Here is a 19,569-nt window from a genome sequence, read left to right on the forward strand (position 1 = left end):
AAACCTATCTTTCATTTTCCTTCTTTTAACAGTTTCATTTCCCCAACAATGCATTCAAGTAGTCCAGATTTTTCTCTGAACTTCCAAAACTTTAACCTGCAACTAGGGAATGTTCATTTTCCCTTATAAGAGAAAAGAAACTTATGCAATCGTTCAAACTTTTCTTTTCCAAAACCAATTTTTTTTTTACTTCAAAAAAGTAAAAATAGTAACTTTATTTTAGAATTTCCGGTCCTGTAGCAGCTTAGTTTAAGAAATCTTTACCTGTATTTTAAATTCCTTTTACCCTCAAACTTTTGTCCCAAAATTTGTTTATGCAAAATCACTCTTATTTTATGTGTGAGTGCCCCAAATTTCAGTTTTCAATGTTGGCAACAGTGTCATGAGCCAGTTGTCATCATAATCCAATTTGTTGAAATTTTTGCCTTTTTTCTTTTGTTATAATTTGCTGTTTTGATTGGAATTTCCAATAAGCTGAGAACACATCTGAATAGTTTATATGTTCAGTGAAATTCTGAATTTGGCTTTATGTGTTTTAATGTATTTATATTAATGTGAAACTTTTCTCTTTTCAGATAAATCCTTATACTACTGGGGCCGATGTCTGGAATCGCCAGAAGAAGCTAAAGATTACTCCAAAACTCAAGTCCCCTTGTGCTTTCATGGAAAAGTTGTTTCTGCCATTGCATGTGACGGTAAAAGATGCATCATTGTGGAGGATGATACCTCTAAAAATTTAACTACTCGCGAAATTTGACCTTTTTTTTCTGTATGCTGAATTGACATTGAAATTGCGAGTAAAATATTGTCTTTTCATCTGTTTTTTTATCAAAATTTTTATTTTTGGAACATTAATAAACCAACGAGCTCTCATGTCTCATCTGAGTCATCCGGAAATGTAATCGGATCAGGTTTTCAGATTTATCATTGAACTTTATGCTAATGGTTTTGAAGCTGGGCCCAGAGCCTGTTGCTGGTCGTCACATTTGTATTTGTAAAATGTTCTGTAGGTAAAGGTGCGTGACAGGGTTGCCTTGCTAACTCTTTTCTTGGTATGTCTGCTACACTAAATCAAATCATCAAAACTAACCTTGACTTTGTTACACCTAATGCATCTACTCACATGAAATAATACGTCTTAAGATCTTATCTGATTCAAATTACTTTTAAAATAAATTAGCACAAGAGAAACAAGCCTCTGCAATTCCATCATATAAAAATTTTTCCTCTTTGTAGAACACTACTTCTGTGCTCTCTATGAGTCGCCATCTAGCTCTGCATGGCAATACGGCAGCAAGCTTTCTTACCTAGTGAATATTTGTAAGTTAATTTGCTTAGATTTTAGAAATTCCAAAAAACTTTGTGGCAAGTCATGTTTTTTCTCATGAGCGTTACCTTGATTAACCCATTAAGCATGCCAAAGCTCCCATTGTGGAAACATCTACCTTTAAATTTTTTTCTCTTCAGAAATTGGAGTTATTTATAAAAAATACATTCCATGTGAGTTTTAACAAAACGGACGAGATTTAAAAAAAAATCAGTAGAATCTATGAATTGTATACATTTTTCAAAAAAATGGAACTAAATGGAAAAAAACTAAATTATGGGATACTTAATTTATTTCAAATGCTCTGCATATTTAAAGCAGATATTCTAACAAATAAGATACGAAAAACCCGGAATGAAACGTTTAGTTTAAAGCAATGCTAGAAGCACTTAAAGTTTTTGCTCCCGGAGCGGGAGCTTTGGTGGGGACCGGTAGCATTCTTCCTCTTTTATGTGCGAGAGCATACAATGAAGAAATAAATGCTGCTAGGCAGAAAGGGGCAACCTACGTCACGAAGCACGTATACTCCTTTCTGGGTCTTTCGAAAAAGGATTCTTGGAACTATGTTTTGTTAATGTTTCCTCTATCCTCAAGATAGTTTGACTGATAAGAGAAAATAGACTAAAAGACTACCCTCTTAGTAAAAGTACGTTATTAGTAGCAAATGAAAGAGGGTGTATCGAATCCATTCAAACTGAGAACTTAACTGTGGTAAAATGGAAGGATAACAAAATAGTATGTTTAGCTTCTAATTTTGAGACAGAAGCTCTCTTAGGAATTGTCAAAAGATGGTGTTTTGAAGAAAAAAAAGATTAAATTTTCCTCAACCTCATTTAATTTCATCATATAATAAAAATATAGGTGGTATGGATTTCTTAGATAGATTTCTAAGTATATGCAGTACTTGTAATAAAAGGAAAAATGGTGGTGGCCTTTTTTTATGAACATACTGAATATGGCTGTTGTAGCAGCCTGGAGAATTCACAAAGAACTCAAGGGCGAAATGATGCAACTAATATTTTTAAAGGATATAACTACAGCTTCAATGAAAAGTTCCATGAAATATTATGTAAATCCGCAGTCCATGGCATTGCGGACCAGTGAACTCTACTGTACATTTTGATGGAGTAAACCATTTCATTATAAGCGTGGAAAAACAATCTCGATGTAAATATGGTAAAAAGAGCACTCAAATCAATGGTAAAAAATGCAATGTAATGCTGCATCGAAATTGTTCTGCATTTTTTCATTAAAAAATGAAGATTGATAAATTGAGTAAGTGTTTTATTCTTATATTTATAGTTCATTTACTTTTAGTACTTCTCTTTTCGCTTGAAATGCAAATGAAATATAGCTTTCATTTTGGAATAGATTATGCACAGATACACATATGTACATAATTTTTGTGATGGATTTCTATATTTCTTCATAAAAGAACAAGAAAATAAAGTTTGAGACGCGGCTCTTTTAACCCTAGCGTCAATGACCGGGTACCCGGGTACCTTTTTGCGACTTTTATCATAATTTTTAAGCTTTGTAACAAGGTCTTTTTAAAATTGCTTTTAATCCTTGTTATTTACATGAATCTGAACTGAAGAAAGTTGTAACCATGTTTTAAAAAAAAATTTTGGGGGGAGTTTTTTAGCCTTTAAAATTTTTATACCTAGATTCAATAACCAGGTACCCGGGTACCCATTGCACTGCACGTCAAAAAATACCCCTTCAAAATGCTTCTGACACCAATTTTTGTTGATTCTCATGTAAAATGAGCCTTTGAATCAAATTATGACCACCCTTCCCCCCCCCCCCCCCCCACTTCCCCCTCTCCCCTTCGGCATCGAGCTCCCAAATCGTGCTTCGCTTTCGGCAATTACATAGTAATTATTTATATTTGATAGGGAAAACAGCATTGTACATTGTATTCACCATTAATATTCTTCTGAAGGGTTAGAGAAGAGTATAGTTCAAAAGCACGCACATTTGCAGCAAGTTGGGACACTCAAGCGCGTCCCTCCCCCCCCAAAAAAAAATCTTAAAAATCCTCAGAAACTATTTTGTTTTTCCGATAAAGGTTCGTTTTTTCTGGTGCAAAACCGAAGAATTGGACTCGCTTCCCATGTCCAAAATTTTTTTCGCACTGTAAAAAAAAAAAAAGTAAAAATTAATAAACACTTGAAAACATTGCAATTACACACGAGTCACACTGCAGATCGTAGACGCAAAAAAAGTTTTTGTATAATTTACATTTCTTCAAATTACATTTACAGATATAATTAAGATTTTAAATTAAATTAAGTATACTCATAATTATATTTCACAGGGCACTACACCCGTTGGTTTTCACCATTCGATCAAATGCTTCGAAATTATCAAAATTTGATCAGTCGTGTCAACACAACATTTTGTTTTGTTATAAAACGAAATAGTTGTGACTTTTGGTTGCTCCAGAACTTCTTTTGTTATGATGTGAAGTGGAAAACAATATTACGGCCTTTTCTCTTTTTGTTGATGTACGAACATATTGTTACATCATCAGTGATACCGAATTATTAACTTCGTTTCTCTCAATATGTAGACAATAATGATACAGTTGGAATATATTATTTGTCCTTTCTTTCTTTTTTTTTTCTTTTTGAGTATACCTACGAATGTCAGGCGGCATGACAGCAAAGGTTGAGCAAATGATAGTGAGGATAAAATTACAGATAATATTTTTGGTACAACAGGCCTATGTGTATATGGTATGAACTTCGCGGGCCTCATGTGGTCTGCGGGCCGTACGTTGAACATCACTGGTATAAATAAATAAAATACTATGAATTCACTATAGTGTAAAATCTAATACATCCAGTATTACGAAAAAACTGCAGAAACACATTTGTTTCTAACAGACAATTTAGCGTGAAACGTAAACATAAAACGCTGGAAAACAATAAACCATTTCGTTTTTTAGTAAAAACAGGATACACAAACATCCCCAGATGAGGGTGAAAAAAAAACGTTTCAATTAAATAGAAGAGGTGTCAGAAAAAAAAATCTGCTCTAAATCTTTGAAATTCAAAATGGGTACCCGGTTATTGAAAGTAAGGGAAAAGTTTGGTCATTGACGCTAGGGTTAAAACGCAATCAGAAAAAGAAGTAGAAACAAAACCGAATGAGGTAGAATTGCAGCAGTTGAGACAGTGAATGTTTTCCCCCTTCAAAAGCGGCGAAGCTCCCACTACGGGAACAGCCTATAATTTCTAAACAGTTACATTTTTTTTGAAAATTTCAAATGCACTGTAATATTAAATATATATCTTTTATGAAAATAATTTTTTTTTAGATTTTTTGTGTAGTTTATATAGCGGCATTTAATGGGTTAAACATTCCATATAATTTCTTTTCTAAAAATAAATACTCCAACAATTCCTGATGAAACTATCTTAAATACCCCCCAAAGTATGTAGGCATTTTTTCAACCCCCCTCCCCCTCGAGACCTTTATATATAATAAATGAATGGTTCCTAAAGACATCCAGTAATGTTGTTACATCCACAATCTTACTATTTTGCTTTGAAAAAAGGGTTTCTTGAAACTCTGAAACACGTATCTGCAGTAATCTGTATATTTTGGCTCTAAAACGTTTGTTATTGCTTGTTACACTTGTATCATTACCCAATGGTATAGTCGAAGGTGGACGTAAGGGGGAAGACGTTCCCTCAGGTTTTCAAATTCAGTGTTTCCCCTTTTTACCTGAAATATAATTTTAATTTTAATGCCTCTCAAGTTAGAACCTTATTAGCGCTCCCAACCTTTACTTCCACCACCCTGAGGCACACAACATATGTCTCCCACAGACCTGTCCATGTGTTCATTCATTAACACCTTTCACTCAAAACATATCATTATACTACCAAAGCATCCTAAAGAATCATTTGTTACTCAAGCATTTGACAGCATACATTCAATTATAACATTATTCGAATGAAACATTTGAAACACTATTATTTGATCATAACACCATTTAGATCGCAAGGGTATCTATTCCTCAAGTGTGCTGGCACACCTTTTAAAATTAGGGACCCTCCCCACCCCCACCCTCAAGAAGGATACTCCCTAAAAAAGACTATGTCCATTTAAGTCTGCGCTATGACCCATCTCCCCTGTGGGTACCGCAGTGCAGCCCGTCACTTCAAATTTTTCTGGGGGAAGGGTTAAAGGGTTTCAATGTAAATTGTTTCGGAAGACAATAAAAACCATGCCCATTTATAAGTAAAACCATTCACTTTTCAAAGCCAGCAGTCTGATCCCCTAAATGATGGATCTGCCCCTGCAACTAAATCACTTCAGGAGCAGGGGTGCCCCCCCTGAGGTCAAGGGCGCACCCCCCACAATATCGCAGAGCACCCCAAAAATGAAAAAAATACCCCTTAGAACACCCCCCTAAAAATGTCAATGGTGCAGTTTGCGCCATGACCCCCCCCCTTCCCTAGGTGGGCACCCCTGTCAGAAGTAAACTATATTGAGAGGTTCATTCGATTATCAAATCGATCGAAAAATACACTACTCGAGTGATTGATATCTCGATTGATCGCTCGAATACTCGGAAAGTGATAATCGAAAACTCCAGAAGTTCATCGCTCGAGAACTCAAAAATTGATAATCGAGAACTCGAGAAGTGATAATTGAGAACTCGAGATACGATAATTGAGAATTCGTGGTAATCAAGTTCTCGAATGATCTTGAATAATCGAGTGATTCGATTATGAGAACGCTATTATGCCCATCAGTACCCCCGGGGGTGTTGGTAGCAGCAGTAACAATTAAAAAAGAGGGAAAGAAAGAAAAGTTGTTGTTGGCTAAAATTTTATTTGTTGGAATTTGCAAAAGATAACCTTTTTCAACTTTAGGATTACTCGGTAGATCTGTGTATGCGCAAACTCCGCAATGTGGGGGGGGGAGACAACTAAGAGGCCCAAGGTGCGAGAAACCTAATAATCTTTTTAAAAATAAATAAAACACCCAGGCCCGGATCTGGCCGGTGGGGGGAGGGAAGGGACACCACTAAGGGGCCCAAGGCCTGAGAAACCAAGGGGAGGGGCCCTACAGATTTAGCTGCAGGGGAGCCCAAATTGTGTAGCTCTGGGCCTGATTAACACCTCTGCTGAATTTTTAAAAGTTGAAAATATGTTTTAGCAAACATTTGTAGAAAAAAGAAACTCAACACATATTACCCAGGAGCCACTAAAGTGTGCAACTGTGATGTCAAAACATATTTTTAAGACAAAAAAATAAATGTACGGAAAGCATGAAAAATCCTCAAAGTTTTGAAATCTTTAAATGATAGTCACATCAGTTCTAAAAGGGTGAAAGCAAAAATTTTACTTGATCGAAGTTCATGTTTCGTATCTCCACTTATATAAAAGGCACACAACACATAAATATTATCTGTGGTTAATAGAGAAATAACACAAAATTCAAAAAACGAATTCAGAGCATTCACAAAATTAACCGAAAATGCCGTAAAAACTGGTTGAAGCATTTTCACGAAAAAATGTTTTAACCAGTTCAGGTAAACAAAAATCTGTGAATTTCGGTTCACCACAGAACAGAACCTTAAATACCATCAACATCAACACAAATGAAATAAAATTAATTAATGAAACAAAACTTAATTCAAAGAAAATTTCAAGCAGGCAACAGAAAATAAAATATTTAAACAGAAAATAAGAAACCCTCAAATCCCCAAAAGCATGCCTCAAACTTATAAGAATACATTTATCAAATCAAGCACATTCCATAGGGTCTGGTGGGGGAAAGTGGTCAATGGGGTAAAGTGGTCATACGTCAAATAAATGACTATAGCTTGGAAATAAATATTCGAATGAATGTGAAAATTTTATTTTAGGTTCGGGGAGTTAGAAACTACATTTTGAATACAAAATTTCCAAACCTGGCAAAATTTTATTTGGTAAAAAAAATATTTTGTGTAAATATGAAAATTTTAAAAATCTAAACACCTCTTTTAACTTCTTTGGGAAATTTTGTTTGTTAGAATTATGAACAGATTGACGGCACAGGAAGCTTCCTACATGTCTTAAGATCGCTTACTCATTAGCAGTTAGCTGAATATATTTTAGATCATTTTTTAGAACAATTTCAGTAAGATGGGGTAAAGTGGTCATAATATTAGGCTTAACGAATATTGTTCTTCTAATGTCACTTAAGAGTTATGTATAAGGCAGATATGAATTAAATATTAATTTCACTTAATATGTATTGTTTTTACCGTAAATGGGGTTAAATATACGAGTATATACGTATGCATACGCATATACTCGTGTAGGCACGTAAACAAACGTATTCACATAAATGCACCATAAATACGTATATGGGTATCTGCGATATGGGTATTTTTTATCTATGCAGATATACATTCGACTATACAAGTATATACTTGCTTTTACTCGTATGTATACGAACACTTTTATACTCAGGTAGACACGTATATACACGTACGTACTCGAGTAGATACTTACATACAAGCATATGACATACAAGTATACAGGGTTAGTTTAAACTCTTGGGAAAATTTTTACCAGGTGTTAGAGGGGAGGATAAGGAGCAAGAATCACAAGGAACATATGGTCACAAACACAATGCTGACGCGCTACATGCACGCAAAGCCAAAGACTGATGGATGCAAAACAGGTCGCAAATTTGTTACACTAAGACAATTTTGCACAACATTTTAGGTTGTAAGAAGGTTTTAAAGCGATTGAAGAAATTTGCGGCCTGCAGCTGTAATGCATGCGTCGCAATCACAAAGCACTCTCTGTTTTAATAACGAGACTTTTGAAAAACTTTCATCCGTCGCTGCGCCTTTGTTGCGATGCGTGTATTAGAACTACTACGGGCCGTAACTTTTAAAAAGTGCTCTAAATATTTCTTAAAAACTAAATTTTGAGTAAAATCATCTTTGGGTAAAAAAATTGTGACCTGTTTTGCATCCATCAGTTTCTGGCTTTGTGTGCATGTAGCGCGTCAACGACCATAAACTCCTTATTATTCTTTGCTTTTTATCCTCACCTCTCACACCCCTTAGATTTTTGCTCAAGAGCTTGGATTCACTCTGTATGCATGCATGTATGTAAGCGTATATACTCGTGAATACATATATGTACTGGTTGACGAATATGCACGGACACATAAATGTACGTATATACGTTTTTTCAGGTATATAATTGTGTTTACACGTATACATACGTATATACTCGTGCTTCCATATATACGTGTATATACGTGAGTAGACACGTACAAACACGCACTGGATGCATCCACGAACTAACTCGTGTATACCCGTATATACATTTATGTACAGTTATGTATATACCCACATGTACACTTGTACATATATGCGTATATACGTCTACTATGCATGTATATACTCAGGTATGCACGGTATCTACTCATATATGTACGTGATTACTCATGTTTACACGACACGTATATACTCGTGAATACACGCATATATTAGTGCATATACTTGTAACCATAAAAATAACTGAAATATACAAATATTAGGGTTATTTAATACGGTTTTGCATTTATTTTTAACTATGACCACTTTACCCCATGCTATGACCACTTTCCCCCATCCCATGGGGTAAAGTGGTCATAAATACAAAGGGAAAAGAAAGTGTTATAAAACTAATTAAATCAATATTTTTTTCTCTAAACTTCAATGTACTGTGTTCTTTAATAATGCAATGTAAAATAACAACAAAAAAAGTTGAGGTGTTTAAATTGTTTGTTGTATTTATTATCCACCAAAGTTGAAAACCTACGATTTTATGACCACTTTACCCCACTAGACCCTACAATGTGAATACTTTTCTCAAAACCAAGATTTACAGAGGACAGCAGTTATTAGAATACTGTCCTGAGAAACTTGTTTACTTGCTGATAAATAAAATGAGTATCCAAAAAATCAGGATTTAAAGTCCCGCACAACAACTCAAAACCTTAAAATAATAATGAATTTGTAAAAATATTTTTAAACAAATGAATTCAAAATTTAGGTAGAAATTTGAAGCAGTTAAAAACAGACAACAATCAGGGGCGGATACAGAAAAATCTTTTGGAGGGGGCCGGGGAAATTGATTAGCCCCTCCCCACATTCGATGTTTCATAACATAGTTTTCATGACTTGATTTAAATTTTTTCTAATTAATTAATTTTTTTAATGATTCCTTTAGGTCAATAAATCTACTTCTAAGCAGGGCCGCGCCGTCTCTATGTGTAAGGTCGTGCACGCACGACGGCGCTAGAGTCAAAAAGGCGCCTAGCTCTACCAATAAAAAATGCTCCAAATGGGTGGAAAAAAATCTCCAACCAAAAATATTAAACTATTCATTTTTCTAATAGGGGCAGTGAAATTATATTGCTTCTCCAACAAGCAATCCTCCTCGCTGCCTACCTAAAAGAAAAAATTATTGCCTTGCTGTATCTAAACATGCTATTATTCAACAGCGCAATCGTTTACAGTGAAAACACATGATGCAAATTAATGCATACTTTTGCATTTTTCTTCATATTTGGAGCCGTGAATGCTATTTCGGTATAATATGTTTTCATAAGGTTGAGTATGCGAAGCGCAAGAAATTATCAATTACCCATTTTGGTTCTTACGATGAATATGTTGTACTAGAATTTGTGCAATTTATCTTTTTGTGATTTTTAACTATTGTTTGTGGCAATTTCACTGTACTGTAATTCTTTATGTTATCATACATAAAAAAAAATAAATAAAAAATAAAAATAAAAATACGGTAAGCATTTTTGCATATAATTTACTTGTGCATAATACACATATATTTTAGACAATAATTTAGGTTATATTTTTAGTTCCGAAAAGTAACGACTTGACCATAATTACTTGATTCCCCCACCCCCCTTTTCTTCAACTATTTGTGTATTGAGTTAAAGAAAGAGCTTTGGACAATGCGTTTGTTTCAGATATTAAATTCAATGCCTTTTTAACGATTCCGTAATTAAGAATTTTTCGTTTTACCGTCAAGTTTCTATTTTAAATTTTATTGTGGAATATCCTCTACAACAGAGGCGGCGATTGGGGCTTATAAGTGTGGGGCAAAAATTATTAAGGAAGCTGAAGACTATTTTAGGCTATCGTGAGTGACGGGGGGGGGGGGGGCGCATCTGATGTTCTCTCGCATAAATGTTTTCGAATAGTAGTTTTAAAAATGCCATTTTAGTAGTGTTTTGTCAACGTTTGAGGAGCGGAATGGAATTTCCAGGGTTGTACCCATAATGTTTTTTTTTTTTTTTTTTTTTTTTTTTTAAAGTCTAATTACTAATAATAATAAAATCGAAGAAGTTTGGACTGTCTTTGGTTATGCAAAAGTTAGGAAGGCTCTTTCTTCCTCACCCAAAATAAAATGATGTGTTAAAGACGCAAATTAAAACCATCTTTAGCAAACTTAGAGCAAGGGGTTTAAGGCTCGCTCCCTAAGGCGATTCCTAAGTTGCCTATTTGGTAATCCGACCCTGTTTACGGTTCAAATTCAGAGAAAGGAAAGCCTTAGGAGGCCCTAACCTAAAATTAATTTTTGCTCCGGGCCCTACCAGGCTTTGCGGGGTCGGATTACTAAAAAGGCAAATTACTAAATAGGCATTACTACTATTAGTCAATAAAAAATGACTAATAAAAATTACTAAGTAGGCAGTTGCCTAGGGGCCCCGAGGTTCTGAAGGTCCTCGGAGAAATCTTAAATTTGAAAATATGTATGAAAAAAGTTCTATTTTCGACAAAAAAAAAAGTAAAAAAAAGGGGCTCCCTTCCTTTTTTTCTCTCTATTTCATCCTTTACTGCTGTCAAAGAGGAACTTTTTTTAGACATGTGGGATTCTTACCACACACAACAACTTTGGAGCCCGGTTTTGTTATTTATTTTTAGAAGGTCATGGAGACCATGGCCATGGATTGTTTTTGCTGCTAAAGGGCTGACAGTGGCAGATATTCCATGTCTCAGATGTCGCAAATGGGAGAGCCCCCACAACATAAGGGCCCCAAGAGGAATTTAAAGTTGAACACGAAAAAAAATATTGTAACGGATCCGGTGCGACTTCCAACTTTCTTGAAAGGACGACACATCTCTTGATTAAGAATACAGGAAATTTATTTACACTATGTACAGGGAAGATCGTCAACAACTGCTAAATTAATCATCAGCAATTAAGCAAATATCACACAACACCGTAAACTCAACGGTTACACACGTATTTACTTCCAAATACGAAAAACAACACAGCGAAATGCCTCGCAATAAACAGAGCTAATACACTCTCAGTACAAATTCTCAATCGAAACTCACCTTTTTATCCTGCGTAACGGCTTTTATACACACCGAAAGAGACCTCTCAACTATTCCAGAAAATGCTACACCGTTCTACACTTTCTTATTTCTTTACAAATTTTATCAATGAAAAAAAAGAATAGGGGAATCGTATACTTCAGCCGAATGTGTAGGGGCTGTATATTCATTACGGGAAACTATTTACAGGTTACGTTACTACAATAATTACTATTTACACAACTTGTAACATTGCCCCCTTCCTAAGGAATGCACGTCCCGGGCAGTACAATCCCCAGAAAGGGGTTTAATAGGGGGGTGTTCTCCAGTGTAAATCCTATGCTGCGTTAAATTCGTACGGCCAACATCCTCCGATGTAGATGAAAACAGGTGCTTGAAGTCGTCTACCAATTGTTCCGCAGCAGTTCTTTGATCTTTTGATAATGGCGCACTCCCAATTAACTTCGATGTCAAGGACTCAGAAGACACAGTCTCGGGGGAATTGATTCTTCTAATGAGGCAGTTTACTGGAGTACAAGTTGCTAACACTTCACCTTTCCGGATATTCCTTGGCCTTTCACTCACGTTGACGACTCTCACAAGAATTAATTACATCCTTAGAAAGGTCGACAAGTGTAGATGCTACCAGCACTCCTTTTGGGTTATTGCTTAAGATGGGATATTCAATGAGTCCAAATCAAAAACTATTGCTTTCTTCAATGGAGCCAGGTATTAATGATTCTGACCTTGAGGGAATCGATAAATCTGTTTGGGCTATTATTTGATGAGCGGACTTAACATCACTTTCTGCGGGGAAAACGGCATGTCTTCTCTCGTCGAGTGCAGCTCATTAGTCTTGAAGTCGAGATTGAAGTCATACTTCTTTAAAAAGTCCAATCCGAGAATGAAGGGGTCCGTGATATCAACAACGAATGCCGTATGATGGTAGGTGGCATTCCCAAACACTATTTCCAAATCCACTTTACCCTCAATCTCAATTTTGTCATCTGTCACAGTCTGGAGACTTACGCGTGGCGATGTCCACAACAGTTTCAATCCAAATTCACGAGCCACATCTGTACTAACGATTGTCACATTGGCTCCAGTGTCGACAATCAGTTTGGAAGGATTCCCATTTACATGTGCGTAAATGAAAAGTCCATCACTGCCACTACTAGTAGAGGAAATCTGCAGAGCTCTGGTGGAGGTGATTTCTTTCCGTCGCGTAGCTTGGCGAGCCGGACAACTCCTTCGCAGGTGCCCTTCACTACCGCATTTCCAGCACTTCTGCTCTTGTTTCTTTTGGGCTGTTATGCTGTTCAGATGTCTTGCCAAGTCACCGAGTTGTCTCTCAAGTTCAGCGAGATGGGACGACCTGGAATCAGACTCATCAGCTTCCAGAGTCCAGATGGGATGGCGATCCACACTGGTTGCTTGCTGGGCGGCCTCCAACTTCATCGCATACACAACAGCAGAAGTCAGGTCTTTGACATCCGCCATCCGTAGAGCTTTCTGGATTTCCGGATCTCGAACCCCGTCGATGTAGTAGTTGAGTGCCAGGTTGTCTCGAACATCTGCATGGCAGTCGCAAAAAGCAAGATGAGACAGTCTCTCGATGTCTGCCGCAAGCTCTTGCAGGGTTTCCCCGGTTTTCTGGAAACGGGACTTCAACTGGAGTCGGCTGAATTCTTTCCGGCACTTCTCACCGAAGCGAAGCTCCAACGCAGATGTGAGGGCGGCGAAATCCAGGCGCTGGCTGTCCGGAAGGGTCTGGAGAATGTCCGCTGCGTCACCTTTCAGGGATGCTGCAAGCTGACAGGCCTTGGTAACAGAGTCTCATCCATTTGCTTCGGAAACTATCAGGAACTGGGTCTTGTACACTTGCCACGAGGATTTGCCGTCAAATGTGGCGAGCTTAATTGACGGTCGTGCAGCTGAAGGTAGAAAATCACCAGCACCGCTTCCAGAGGCCGCCAATTTCCTTCAACTCGATGCTCTATGTCATTAAATTTATTTTCCATCACAGTCTTTACCGAAATAAGGTCGTTTTTAATTTCTTCTTGGTTAGAAGTTAAGTCCTTTTTCAGCACCGTTAAATCACTTTTTAATTGGTCTTGATTTGCCAACATACTTGCTGTCAGATCACTTTTTAATTGGTCTTGATTAGCCGCAAAACTTTCAGTTAAGTCACTTTTCACAGCATTGATTGCGTGGAGAAGTTGTTTTAATTGATCATCTATTGCGCGAGTAATCACCATAAAAACAAAGTCTATAAATTCAAACTGTCTTTATGAAAAAATGTCCAAAAGTCACACTTACTCCAAGAAAGTCCAGAAGAAGCCCCACGTTGGGCGCCAATTCTAACGGATCCGGTGCGACTTCCAACTTTCTTGAAAGGACGACACAGCTCTTGATTAAGAATACAGGAAATTACACTATTTACAGGGAAGATCGTCAACAACTGCTAAATTAATCATCAGCAATTAAGCAAATATCACACAACACCGTAAACTCAACGGTTACACACGTATTTACTTCCAAATACGAAGAACAACACAGCGAAATGCCTCGCAATAAACAGAGCTAATACACTCTCAGTACAAATTCTCAATCGAAACTCAACTTTTTATCCTGTTTAACGGCTTTTACACACCGAAAGAGACCTCTCAACTATACCAGAAAATGCTACACCGTTCTACACTTTCTTATTTCTTCACAAATTTTATCAATGAAAAAAAAGAATAGGGGGGACCTTTACTTCAGCCGAATGTATAGGGGTTGTATATTCATTACGGGAAACTATTTACAGGTTACGTTACTACAATAATTACTATTTACAGAATTTGTAACAATATTTACGTTAGACAAATTGGGCCAAAAAAAAAAAAAAAAAAATCAGTAGATCCGTCATTGTGGTCCGACGACATCCAGGTAATTAAATGCTGGCTAACAATAAACTACATAACTCAGTGGCGTAACTACGTACCTCAAGACCCCGCACCGAAGGGGGCGGGGCGGAGTCAGAAGGGGCCCGAAATAGTTGAGCTTTGTTTCCATTCAATTTTGTTAAAATTTTCCAAAAATCAAACTTAGTTTTAAACGCTAATATTTTTTCCGGGGCTCCTACAGCCCTAAAACCTATTGACCAAGGACTCCGATTACGATATTGGGGTTCGAGGCCAAACACTTTTTCGGGGCCCTCTTGTAGTCAAACATGACAATTTTGTCCATTTGCTAGAATAGTTTTAGCCAATTAGGCTTATTCAGTAAACAGGCCCTAAGTAGGGAGAAGAGGGCCCACTGCCCAACTTCCATGCGCGAAAACTAAACCTTGGCACGGGGATATTACCTTCCCTAAAGAAAGGGAAATAGTTCTGGCAGTACCGGAGTCCGGAAAAAGACAGCCAAGAGAGGTTTTTGGGTGGATCTGGATTGGGGAAGGGAGGGGGGGGGGGCGGAGTTGGAAGGGGCCCGAAAACTTTTGAGCTTTGTTTTCAATTTTATTAAATTTTCCCCGTAAATCAAACTTAGTTTCAAATGCTTATATTGGTTCTGAGACCCCCTAGAGCCCCAGAACCTATTGACCAAGGGTCCCCAATTAAGATATCGGCTGCACTAGGTCTAACAATTTTCGCGGCTCCCTTGTAGCCAAACTTCAGTTTTTTCCATTTGCTAAAACAGTTTTTTTAGCCATTTGGGGGCCTCAAATAGCAGGGACCGCGGTCTAATTTTCCCATTCAGAAAACAGGCCCTGAGTGAAGAGAAGGGATGGCCACTGCTATACCTCTGTGCGTGGAAACCAAACCTTGGCTCATTGCAAAAAGTATCATATTGCCCTCCCTAGACCATCTGACAGGAGGAGAAGAGAAAATCCATGAAAGAAAAGGAAAATTAGGAAAATGGGTAGAATCTGGAATGGGGGACCCAGTTATCATCAGTATGCCCCAGCTTCCTATTCGTTACACATTATGAGGAAAAATCTCACAGCTAACAGAGATTTATGCTCACGGAAATACGAGTGATAGGGGTGCAAACTAAGCAAATTTCAACAATTTATAGTGATTGTCAAAATTTCATTCATAGGGGATGGGGGGGGGGGGCGAGAAGTTTTCAGTAACGCAATTTTTCTTGCGTCTCTGACCGTCATAATAAAATATAGCAAATTCTAACGAATAAGTTTTTACACTCCTGTTTGTGAAAATTGCAACACCACGAAGGACTTACGCGAGTGAGCTGAAAATTGCAGGAAATGTAAAGTAGAGCATGATATGCAAATGATTAGAATTGCAGACCGGTAGCGCATGCGTATGCTGAGCAGCGCCCTCTGAACCGTGGATCGAACCGAATATAAATAGACGTCTGTAGCGAGGCGGTATGATTATCAGTGGTTATATGCTACAGTAAACGTTAATTGAATCTTTACTATGCCTCTTCGACGAAAGAAAGCAAAATTTGAGCAAATTTCGGAGTTTGAACGAGGCAGAATCGTCGGCCTTCGTGAAACTGGATTGTTTTATCGTGCAGTAGCCGCTCGTGTGCAGCGTAATAGCAACACAATCATGCGTGTTTGGAAGCAGTGGACGGACGAGGGTCGGACAGCTCGGAAATCCGGGAGTGGACCCCGAAATGTGACGTCAGCTCGCGATGACAGACACCTGGTGCTTATGGCGCTGACGGACCGCACAGCTTCTTCTAGACATTTGGCAGCACAGTGGTCAACAGCCACAGGTGTTTCATTGTGTGCTTCATCAATTCGGAGACTTGCTACAGAGTAGGCTGCGCGCAAGGATTCCTTTATACAGGAGATTCCTTATACAGGAGAGGATTCCTTTATCCTTTATACAGGCTTTATACAGGATTCCTCTCACGCAAAACCGTCGCCGCCTGCGGCTACAATGTGCCAATGTGCATAGGAGCTGGCGTGCTGATTGGCAGCAGGTCTTCTTTTCTGACGAATCCCGTTTCAATTTGTGGCACCATGATGGTCGAATTCGTGTCAGGCGCTGTGCCGGTGAACGGCACATTCCGGAGTGCATTATCGAACGCAACAGTGGACGAACACTCGGAGTTATGATCTGGGATGCCATAGCATATCACGGACGATCACAATTGCTACAAATTGTGCAATTTGAACAGTACCCAATACATAAACGAAGTTTTACAGCCCCATGCTATTCCTTTGCTGCAAGGATTGCCAGGGGCTGTATTCCATTATAGTGCCCGTCCACATGTCGTCAGGACTGTCAAATCCTATCTTGATTCGCAGCAGGTACAGCTTCCTCCTTGGCCTGAATATTCCCCGGATATGTCACCGATTGAACATGTGTGGGATTTCGTCGGACGGCGTCTCGCTCGTAATCCTCGTCCTGTTGCTTCGACAGACGAACTTTGGTTGCGAATACAAACAAAATGGAATACTCTTCTGCAGGCAGATATTCAAACTTTGTTTCACTCCATGCCGAGTCGTGTAGCAGCTCTTATTGTGGCGCGTGGTGGCCACACAAAATACTAATTTCTATCTCTTTTTATTGTTTGTTTGGTTTGAAAATGTAATCATTTATTTGTACCATTCCAACTGTATTAAATTTCATTCAACTATGATGCTTCCTTTATGGTGTTGCAATTTTCACAAACAGGAGTGTATTTTAAAAGCTGGAACTACTTCTAGGCATTTTTTTTAAAAGAGGAATGTTAATTCGAACAAGTTACTGCTAAACCTCTATTGTTTATCAAAACGTAGTTGAAGATTTATGCACCTGTGACCAAGTAAACTTAGTGAAACTCTTATATATGAAACATGAGGTACATAGAAATTTCCAGTTACATATATATTTGATTTTCCACTAAACAATTAATAGCCGCTAAAGACTATTAATTGTTTAATTTTTTTATTTAACAGCGTATTATAAATTTTCTTAATCCGGCATATACCGTGAAAATCTCGCCGAACGTACACCCCTTAAGCACGAACACCCCTCATTACGGACATTTTTTTTTAATAACCCAACTCCCATTTTTCTATGGTTAAACTATTAAATCTCCTTTTATTATACAGTGGAGACTTACTTATCCTGACACGGACAAAGCTTTTCTTGTAAAAAGCTCTTTTTAAACTATTTTAGCAAATCTCTCTGGTTTTTCTTTGAAAAAAAAAAGAAAAGAAAAAGACAAGGGAATCTCTGAAAATCCTTTATTTCAACCACATTGGTTGTTCAGCACAGAGGAATAAAACCAGGGAGGATCCAAAGGAATGATTCCAAGAAACGCAGCTGTTAGCAGGACCACAGTATTACAAGGTCCTGGCTGTTAGTGCTCATTTCTTGGAATGGCTAATAATAAGTGAACAAGTCACTTTGCCGAAATTCTTCATCTGCTCCCCAGAGAAACAAAACTGCCCTCCAATCCTGCTGCCTTGTGTTCTGAGTTTACAAAAGAGGTTGAATAGGCTATATATATCTCTGGTTGAAGTCAAAAGCATGGGCGGGTCATATCAAAGAGAATTTGAACAAATGTAATTGCGGAAGGGCGCGTTGTGTCCTTTTATGCAACATTCAAACAGCGTCCGCACATCACGTTCGAAACGTAAAGCGGACAGAGTAACGTTTTCCAAAAAGGGAGAAGCATTCATACTTTGCGGAACGCGAAAAAGGCACATGTCTGTCTCTCACCCAATAGAGAGAGCGCGCTCATCTCGTGGAGACCAATGAAATGCGACGCCCAACTCTACGGACCGTCAGAGCCGTCAGATATCAGGCTTCTCGTCCCGTCGACGGGTCCCGTACAATACGGCTTGCTGTCATGGCAACGCCGGTTGAAAACTGGTTTTAGGGAGAAAAGCATACGTCGGTGACGGATGTACGGACGTAGTGTGAATGTTGCATTATATAGGCACTTGCCGAAAGTCCCAGCTCTGAGCCACGTATTATGTACATCCCTATATACAACCACTATTCAGATGTGAATTGACTATTTTGAAAGAAATTCCCTAAAAGGATTGGTAATAATACGTAGCGACCTTGCTCCCTTTCCCTCCATGTGAGGTACCTCGGATAGGAATAGAGTAAATTAGTGACACCTTGTAATTTTTGAGAAACTAGTTCCACACTCCTTTTCTGAGAACACATTTTTTTCTGCAGGAGCTTATGGTTAGACGCCTGCAAACCATTTCTTTTCTTTTTTATCATTTCCGCACCACTTTCCCCCAAAATGAAAGGTGGTGGTTTGAAGGTTTTAATTAGAGAGGTTTCACCAATCCTGGTCCTCTTCAGTGTTTACATGTGCATGGTAATCAAACTTTAAAGTGGAGTTCTTGTATAAAGCCGGTTTTTAAGTTGATATTTAAAACTTGTATTTAAATGTTAATTTTTTTCTTTAAAAACGAATCATCAAAGCACAACGACATTGAAATACTTTTCTAAGAAGCAAGAAATTTCCTATGAGAAAGGCTGATTAAAGAAAAAAAAATTAACTTGAATTCTGAAATTTTGAATTCAAATTATGTTTTTTGCAATCACGAGTTGTGACGGGGCCCTACTCATTGGGGTCTATTGTTTTTAGAAACAGCTCCTTTCTCCCCAAGCCTACCCTTCCTTCTGGGTGGTTACGTGTGTATAGTTGTGTTAGTGTATGTGTAGGCACGCATGCGTGCATGTGTAGGTTTGTGTGTGTGCGTAAGACCTGTGTGTATGCACGTAGGCGTGTGTGTATGTGTGTAAAGGCTTGTGTGTATGAGCGTGTTTGTATGTGTGTATGTGTGTGTATGAGCACGCGTATGTGCAGGACAGGGACGTCCCCGACCAGGAGAAACGGATTCCAGGAGGCAGTGCTCGGAGCCGCTCCTGCAGAGGCCGGTGGGCGGTGGTGGTGCTGGTGTGCCTGGTTCAAGCTG

At 38.2% G+C, this 19,569-nt stretch overlaps 1 long non-coding RNA gene across 2 annotated transcripts in view; it reads left to right on the forward strand.

Moving 5' to 3' along the window:
• LOC129231491 (uncharacterized) overlaps positions 1-2,556 on the forward strand; it is a 35,056-nt gene extending 32,500 nt beyond the window's left edge. For both annotated transcript variants that reach the window (XR_008581255.1, XR_008581256.1), the window contains exon 5: positions 576-2,556. This is a non-coding gene — a long non-coding RNA (uncharacterized LOC129231491). The remainder of the gene's footprint in view (positions 1-575) is intronic.
• The last annotated feature ends 17,013 nt before the right edge of the window (positions 2,557-19,569 follow it).

The sequence above is a fragment of the Uloborus diversus genome, chromosome 10 (genome assembly GCF_026930045.1).
Source record: "Uloborus diversus isolate 005 chromosome 10, Udiv.v.3.1, whole genome shotgun sequence".
NCBI classification, from domain to species: Eukaryota; Metazoa; Arthropoda; class Arachnida; order Araneae; family Uloboridae; genus Uloborus; species Uloborus diversus.